This window comes from Pinus tabuliformis, chromosome 1_2 (genome assembly GCF_031772625.1).
Source record: "Pinus tabuliformis cultivar Carrire ecotype Pingquan chromosome 1_2, CPIR1, whole genome shotgun sequence".
In the NCBI taxonomy this organism is placed as follows: Eukaryota; Viridiplantae; Streptophyta; class Pinopsida; order Pinales; family Pinaceae; genus Pinus; species Pinus tabuliformis.
In genome coordinates this window covers 1,104,277,045-1,104,285,839 of record NC_142298.1, presented here as the reverse complement: position 1 = coordinate 1,104,285,839, position 8,795 = coordinate 1,104,277,045, and positions in this window count along the sequence as shown.

Sequence of the window (8,795 nt, the reverse complement as noted above, 5' to 3'; positions counted from 1 at the left end):
TGTATTAATTTTCATTCTTTTAAAAATGAAATTTAAAACATCATGAAAGTAAAAGGTCTTGGAAGGGTCCTTTGTCACACCTGGACCTGAATCAATCGATCATGTTCATGGAAATGTATCTTAACCATATGAAGATCAAGTTCTATCTTAATACCTGGAGAAATATCTAAAGTCTCAAAATATTCTTAAGGAATCTATCGAAGATTCCCTGATTCCTCATATTGTCGAGTTGGAGGCATGAAAAGAGATATATGATAAGCTCATAGAACTATTCTCTAAAACTATAATAGGAAATAACATATCACTTAGATCTAATGTATATAAATTGAAGGTATCAAGGATGTAGGGATATATTCATGCCTTTGAAAATCATCTCACATAAAAACTCAATTGCGAGACTTATGAGAGATGGTATCTGATAAAAAAATTTTCTCCATCATTCTAAATGCACTAATTGATGAAAAGGGTAACCTCCTATCTAATAAGGAAAAGTAATCTATCCCATTCAAAAATTTATCGGCTTTCTACAAGACAGAAGAAAACAAGTTGTAGGTAAAATATGATGAAGAACCTTGAAAAAGGAGTTGAAGAGTTACTAAAGGAAAAATGAAGTTCGGTAAAGTTGGTCCTGACAAGAAAAATAAGAAAATAGCTAAGGCTTACTGTTATCGATGTCAAGAATATGGGCACTATAAAAGAGATTCTCCTTGAAGGGACAATAACAAAAGAAATCAAGAAGAAGCCCATATTACCAAAGAAGTGGAAGAACCTGAAATAAAGAAGTTTACGGAGGATGTGAGAGATTTCTACTATGACTGTGATAATCTGCTTCATATATTATTCTATTATGTAAATTATAGACAGGAAGGTTTCTAAATAAGATAGGATGCATCATATTAGAAAATGGCATCATGATAGAAGCACTAAGAATTCATGATGTAGGTAACATATAAAATGTTTGGAACCAAAATCTATAGATATATAGGGTATATCTCTTGAAAATCTCATTGAAAGATACTTATGAATAAGAAGGAAGTCATATAGGATAAGGCTCATCATACATCTGCATAACTGGATCCTCCAGACTATCCGATGGAATCCTCATTTTAAGGTTGACCGATTATGAAGAAAGAAAACTCGTTCTAAACTAATGGAATTCATAAGATGATGACATGATGACATAACATGGAAGAAAGTCAATATAGTAAGGCTCCTTCATTTAGTGGAAGTTGTTGCAGAAATTTTGAGGAAATATGAGGCATGTATGCTCATAGTTAATATGGTTATAAACATCACGAATCAATTCTCTATATTACAAAGCATGATTAGAGAAAGGATCTCCTCCTAGGATACAATAATTCATTGATTATATATATACTAGATGAAATCAACATAATATGTGCTCATATGAAATATGAGGTAACTAGCAGCAATTGAGGAACTCTAGTTCGAAGTTCCTATGAACTAAATATGTGAAGAATGAAAGGAAGAGATTATGGAATAAGAAACAATGGTAAGGGCAGTCAAAATTTGAGAGACCAAGTAGATTTGAATATGATAACTCCCAGAAAGATTTGAAGAATATGATAGAAGTCTGGAAAAGATAGACACCCTTAACAAGACATATCTTTAGGATATGTGTCAACATGTATGTAGATGTTGATTCCTACAAGAAGATGTCATGGTGAAAAGCCTTCACAAAGCTAATTATAATTGAAATGTTCACTAATTATTTATGAAGTAGTATTTGGATGGGATTATGCAGGGCTACAAAAGTGAGAAACTATGGATATATTCTATGAAGGATGAAAGACATTTCCAAAGAAGAAAGCATGATGGAGGTACCTATCTAAGAGGGAGACTATAAAAATGATTCTTACTTGGAAGAACCCTAGAAATTCTTAATCTAAGATGGAGCTTAGGTAAATTCCTTCTGTATGAATGAGTAAATTTGTCCTCCCTAATTCAGAGGGAGAGATAGAAACATTATTATTGTCTTCATTTGGGAAGAAAGAGTAGAGGATTTGATAATCATTTGGCATCTGATACTCTTTGAGGATGAGATAGGTAATATAAAATAAGAGGGATCATGAAGGACCGATATAATTTGAGGGTTCGGTAGCCCAAGATAAGAATAGTCCTCATGGAGCACACCCTGAGAACCCGAGTGGGTTATGTTTGGAGAGATAATGATGAGGGTTTTTATAAATCATTGATCTCACCAGCAATGAGCTTAGATCACATGGAGAGATAGAGTTTCTAGTCAAGGCCTTCCTATATAATTCTTGTTAATATGATGCTAAATGCATGGGTTACCAATCTGTTTCTTCTTATGAGAAATTATTCAGATTGAGAATGAACAAGTACCATTATGAATACTTCCCTAGTTACGATGGAGTGTTGTAGAGCGTAACTAGGTTCAACCCTCATAATGACATGCAATAATGATATTACATAAGCTATTAAAGAAGAAAAGTAAAATTAATGTACCGCTTGGATCAAGGGTTTCATGAGAAAGAGATTTTGTTTTCGTATAGACTCCCATTGAGAGCCCTTGGGAATTTTGTCATCTAGTAATAAAAGTATAAAGAGTAATTTTCATGTAATGAAGATATGTTACATATTGTGAAGATTTATATTTGTCTATGTAAAGTCATCCTCCAAGACCTTGTGAGTAGACCTCTTCAATTCAACGTACAATGAAGAGATAGATATAGAAGATGTTGTCGACCCTCCTTCAAGTGATCTTGTTAGCCTAAAGGACATGAGAAAACATGTATTTATAAAAGTACTCAACCTCACTTCAAAGTAATAAATTTCGTCAAGATAGTCTACAAGGAAGTGCAAGAAACATATTCAAAGAAGCCTTTATCTTAGTGAAACAAGAAAGAAGCAAAGAAAAATTATTTCGTGAATGGTTTTGGGTATTACATCCTCCCACATTCAAAGGTATAAGATACGAAGGTACCAGAAGAAGTTCGAAGTGTTTGCAGCAAGATTAAAGTAATATTACTGTTGGCTTGTGGTAGAGAAACTACGTAGATGGTTCTATGCACCGGGTTATGGTGGCCAACCCTTCATCAGGATTCAAAATCATACTACAAGGTGTGTGATGTATGTCAAAGAATAGGTAGGCCATCATGGAGGGATGAAATTCATTTGAATCTCATCTCCCATCCCATCGTTATCTTATGCTTGATAATCTTTCGTACTTCACGCGGTTTAGCTAGCGTGGTTCCAGCTCATATATTGATGAGTTCTTGTAGCCCTTTTACAACCTTACTATCGTGCAATAACTTCATACAAGTTTCCAGGAAAGTTGTGAGAATAAAGGGGTCCATTTCTGACTCAGGCTTATATTTTCTTCCTGAAGTGGAGGCCTAAGTGAAGCTCTTCTTAGTTTCCATGAAGTCTTCCCAAACGTGCTCCAAATCAAACTCAGCCTCTTTCATCAGGGCCTTCCAAACCCATGTATTGTCTTCGTGTTGTTCCCCTTCTCATCTCCTATCGTGATTCCACTCTGGAGTACTGTATTTATGTTTGGATCTTCCTCGTGTGGCTCAAACCTCATCATTTGTAGGTTCAGAGTCGGTGGAGGTGGTAGCTCCCCTTTTTCACTTATCCTAGCTATTGATGTGGTACAATCTTCTGTTTTACGATCAAACAATGTGCAATACTTACATAAGAGATGCGTTGGATTAGTGCAGTCATGGGCATAGTGTCTTGGTCCTATGCAATTCTAGTTAATAAACTATCCTCAACCTCTTCCAAGTCCTCCTCTACCTCGTCCTCATCCCTACCCCCGAAATCCTGTCCGTGCCATCCCTGCATTCTAGTCAAGGGGTTGCGTTTCACCCTAGACACTGTAGGTGCACTACTACAAAATGACCAATTAGTTACTAGAACAATAACTAAAATTTGCATATAAATGACTATTTTTCAGTCAATGACTAGTAGTAGCTAATTTACAGTATACTATAACGCCACCAACTTTTAGTCGGTTTTAGCTTAGTCATTAATTGATTTTCTCAATTTTATCATCTAGCAATATATTTAGTCATAAATTTGGTCATTAATTTAGTTATTGATTTAGTCATTAATTGCCACAATTAATGACCAAATATACAACAAAATATATTACTATATGATCATTTGATAAAACCAATTAATGACCAAAGAAGTATGACCAAAATGTTGGTCATGTTATAAGATACTGTAAACTAGCTACTAATAGTCATATATATGCAAATTTTAGTCATCATTTGAAACCAATTAATTACCAAAGAAATATGACTAATTTTTTGTCATGCCATAAGATATTGTAGACTAGCTACTAATAATCCTATATATGCAATATTTAGTTGTCATTTATAATGAAAAATTAATCATTTGCAGTAATAATTTATATTTTTTGGTAGTTTCGTATTTATTATATAAATGACTAATTTAGTAGTTTCTATTCATTTCATTTAATTTCATTAATAATTATTATAAATGACTAATTTAGTCATATATTCATTTTATTTGTGTTCATCATTAATCAATACAAACTATTAATTTATTAGTTTTAGATTGATTTTATGTGTTCATTATTAATCAACATAGTTTAATTAGTATGATTTTGTGACTAAATTAAAAAAACATCATACAATGTGAATTGGTTCATCTAATATGAAAATTCAAAATTACATATGTTAGTTAAAATACTAAAAAATATCATGTCCAACTATAAATAATTTCTACCACAGAAATTATATGGTATGAAATGTCGAGTATTACAATACGTGTTTCCAACTTAACATTGGTTGGACTACAATTTACACAAGAAATGTTGTTTCATCACTATAAAACATTATCATTGTGTTATCAAGTCATTGCAGGTGAATTCACCAACTATGAAGACTTGAACATCAGTCTCTATGTGTTTCTTATGCAATATATTGGCTTTAAGGGTCCCACTAAACCGATTATCTTCTCTCTCTTTTTTAATTTTTCGCTCTAGTGTTAGTGTTCTCCTCTTTCCTCAAATCTTGCTGCTTACCATCAATACTGAGTTCCTTTTATAAAGAAAAAAGAACCTAGAATGCATAGTGTAAGACATGAAAGATGATGAACACTAGAATATAAATGAAAGTAGACTATAAAGGATTTATATTACATATACCTCAACATCAACAATGTTAAATCGATTCTTCCCCATAAGTGCAAGAAACTTGAACAAGTTTTCTTTAGTTGAGTGATAGTGACCACTATGTGTTCAAATGACCTCTATAGAAAAATTAAAGTCACAATAGAAAGAAACACCATAGTAACTTAGTATTCAACCTTCAGGGAAAGCTTAGGCAAAATCATGCCAACTAAGTTACATGCTAAAAAGCTAAAGTTGTAAATAACTTTTTAAAACAAATAATCTGAGGTGTGATGTCTAATCCTTGTCATTTTATTCGCAACAACAATTTTTTGTCTAATGCATGAACTTGTTCAAGTATATAAACAACATGTTCTCAATAACAACATGAAAGTAAACTTTTCTAATAATCATGAAAATCTTTCAATACAAAACAGTTAAAAGGATTTCAATCAATATCGTGTAATATTAATTTCATCATCAAGCTTTGGTTGTTGTTTAAACATAGATAATACCAACTAATTTCAATTTCATAGTTAAAATACAAAGTAAAATTGAAATAAACGTTCAAAATACAATCAAACAATAAAGACAAGTTATCATGGAATGGTCATTGCAATTATAAAAAAATTATTTACCTATTCATCGATATGTTATCATGCATTCCTAAAACATTTTCTTGCCCAAAATAACCATGAGGTGAAAGAATCAAAACATTAAAAACCATAGGAATACTTACTAGAAGCATTTCCAAAGTCGATCGCTGAAGTGCCTAAAGGATCTCCAACAACAAATGAATCATATCCAAGACATGATCTCTATATTGTCTCGCCATCCTTTTTCCAATTATATTTCATGTAACCTACCCACACCAAAGTCAAGTAACAATGAAATGAAGGAATTGACATTTGTTTTTATATTTTATATGTATAAAATTTGAATATAATTTGTTTTCATAACATATTAATTTGTATTTAAAGCCTTGACGTCATGAGAATCTATCAATCAAGTAGAATATCAGAAAAATTGGCCTCAATGAAGTCCTCTAACAATTTCTACAATATCAATATTTGTCTCGCTGTGATATCTTGAATAGAAAAAATAACATATCTGCGAATGAAAAAGCCATATATTACTTATGTTCAAACTATGTATATGCTGTATTCTTAGGTAACTTTTGAAGATGTCCCTCTACCTTTACCAAAGATGATTGTAGCTTAGTTAAACTCTATATCCTTCCATCCAACATCAATTTTTGCAAGATAAATGTCACACATTATTCTTTCCCATTTCTCAACATGCTATAGATGATAAATTGAAAGTCACATATAAGCAATAGAAAAGAATTTTATAACCAAAACAAATAAACAAGCAATGCCTCAAATAAAACTTCACACCTCATAAATTCCTCTGCCACATGCTCAGACTAGAGATGATATTATTTGAATCATGTTTAGGTCATGTTTAATAGGATCTTCATATTTTTACAATGGTTTCAATTTGGTGCTAAAATAAATATATAAATCCAAGTTATTATCACTAAAATTCAAGCATAACTCAAAGAAATAATTTCATTATAAGGTATGGAGAGAGAGGCATCTTCATAACTAGGATTCTCTATTTTAGTTTGGTTTGAGTTGAGTTGGTACTTGGATATATAATTTTATCTGAAGAAGTGAAATACAAAAATGAGAATCAAAATAACCTTTTGAATTTTTAATTAATTTATATTATATATCTCTAAAACAGCTGGGTCATCGTTCTTTGCTATTTGATAGATATTTATTGGCATAGAATAATAATGAATTAACTAACAAACACAATGATGCAATATATTAACCAAGTAAAGAAAAATGACATGGCTTTGGTATTTGTGTGCTTGAAGGAAATCCAACAATGGTTGTGTTCTTTCTTTATCATGAAATATTATTGAAGACCAATGTTGGTTTAGAAATTAAACTCCGTTACAATAGGAGATGGTCGTGTTGGGTAAGGAAAGGATGAATTGAAGGGTTGAAGTTCTAGCGCTAATGTATAGTTATCATTGTCACTACAAAATACAAAGTTGTCATCCTTTGCCTATCCAGGTAAAAAGAAAAGTGAGTTTGTATTTGTGCACTTTTGATAGTATATGAAAAATAGAGCACTCGTCGAAATCAAAGTGTGTTGTCCCATCATTCAACCTAATGGAAAACTTATATATTCCGTTGTTAACTACAATGGAAATAAAATGTAAAACCCACTCAACTTGATCTTTACATGACATAGTCGTAATGAACTAGTACAATAGAATCATGTTAACTCATAAACAATATATGATAAAAACAAAGAATGGAACATTATTTCATGCCACATAATTGGCATGAATAAAATTTCCACAGAATTCCTTCAAACAATGAGAAGAAATTATGGCAAAATAACATATCATTAGTGTTTTGTACCCTCTTTAACACATGTAGCCTAGGGAAGTAGAGGAGGCCAAATGTTGCAGGATTCCAATGGTGTTGGATATAAAAATAGAAATGTGGAAAAACATGTGTGCCAATTCATGAAATTTCACTCTAAATAATAGAACATGTTGAGCATAGTAATCATGAAAATAGAACATGTATTAAGATCAAGCCACTTATTGGTCATCAATTAGCAAGGCGGATGGTAATTTTTACTCGTAAAAAAAAATCATAATTAGTGTAATGACTGTGTGGATATTTTTGTCATTTTTTTTACATTTATATTATGGCGTCCTTGCAGGAGAGAGTGATGAAAGTTCTCCAAGTTTCATCAAACCGGTTTCTCCTTTCATATTCTTATGTGAATGGATAGAGAGCTAACTTTCTTTGGTTTGGAAATTCAAGTGCCTCTCCCTTTCATTCAATATGTGGAAATTCCCCACCATTGAAGGACCTTGATAGTTCTGAATCCAATCTTATGGATATAACAGATGGATCCAGTCCAAATCAAGATGTTGCTATGGTGATTGGAGAGGGAGGAACAACTCGAGAATTATTTAGTATTCCTCTTGTGGAGCTTGAAATATAGTGTAAGAAGAATGGTTTATCTATTTTTGGTGGTATGGAGGTAACGTTTTTCTAATTTCTTAACTTACAAGATGAAGAGAAGCATGAACCATGATCAAGACGAGGATTTCAGGTATGCGTATAACTTTGTAATTAGACGGAATAATGCAAGAGAAACTGATGCTTATATACAATTGGGAGGGGGGTGGTGGAGCAGAGGTGAAGAAAGAAAATCCATACTTTATGATGATAAGGACTATATATCATTATCATCATCTAGGAAAAATGCTAGATAAGAATCATCTTTATGTCACAGGTTGAGGAATGTGAATCAAAGGATGCCTCTTGCAATGGAACTTTACCAAAAATTGTTGGTCTCGTGATGGTAGTGTCACGTGATGTGCCTGCAAAAGTTCAAAATATTCTAGGCAATGTCAAGGAAAATTTCTTTCTCTACTCCTTAACTCATATTTTGTCCCATCCACATTTTGATAGACTAATTATCAAGATCATAGAATGATATTTTCTTTAATGAAGGAGTCCAATGGCTAACAATTTAAGGATATGATCGATTTTTATTAAAAATGGATAATCTTTTCTAACTTGGAAGGACTTCGGTGTCAAACTTTTTGCTGAGCCAATTTTTTTCA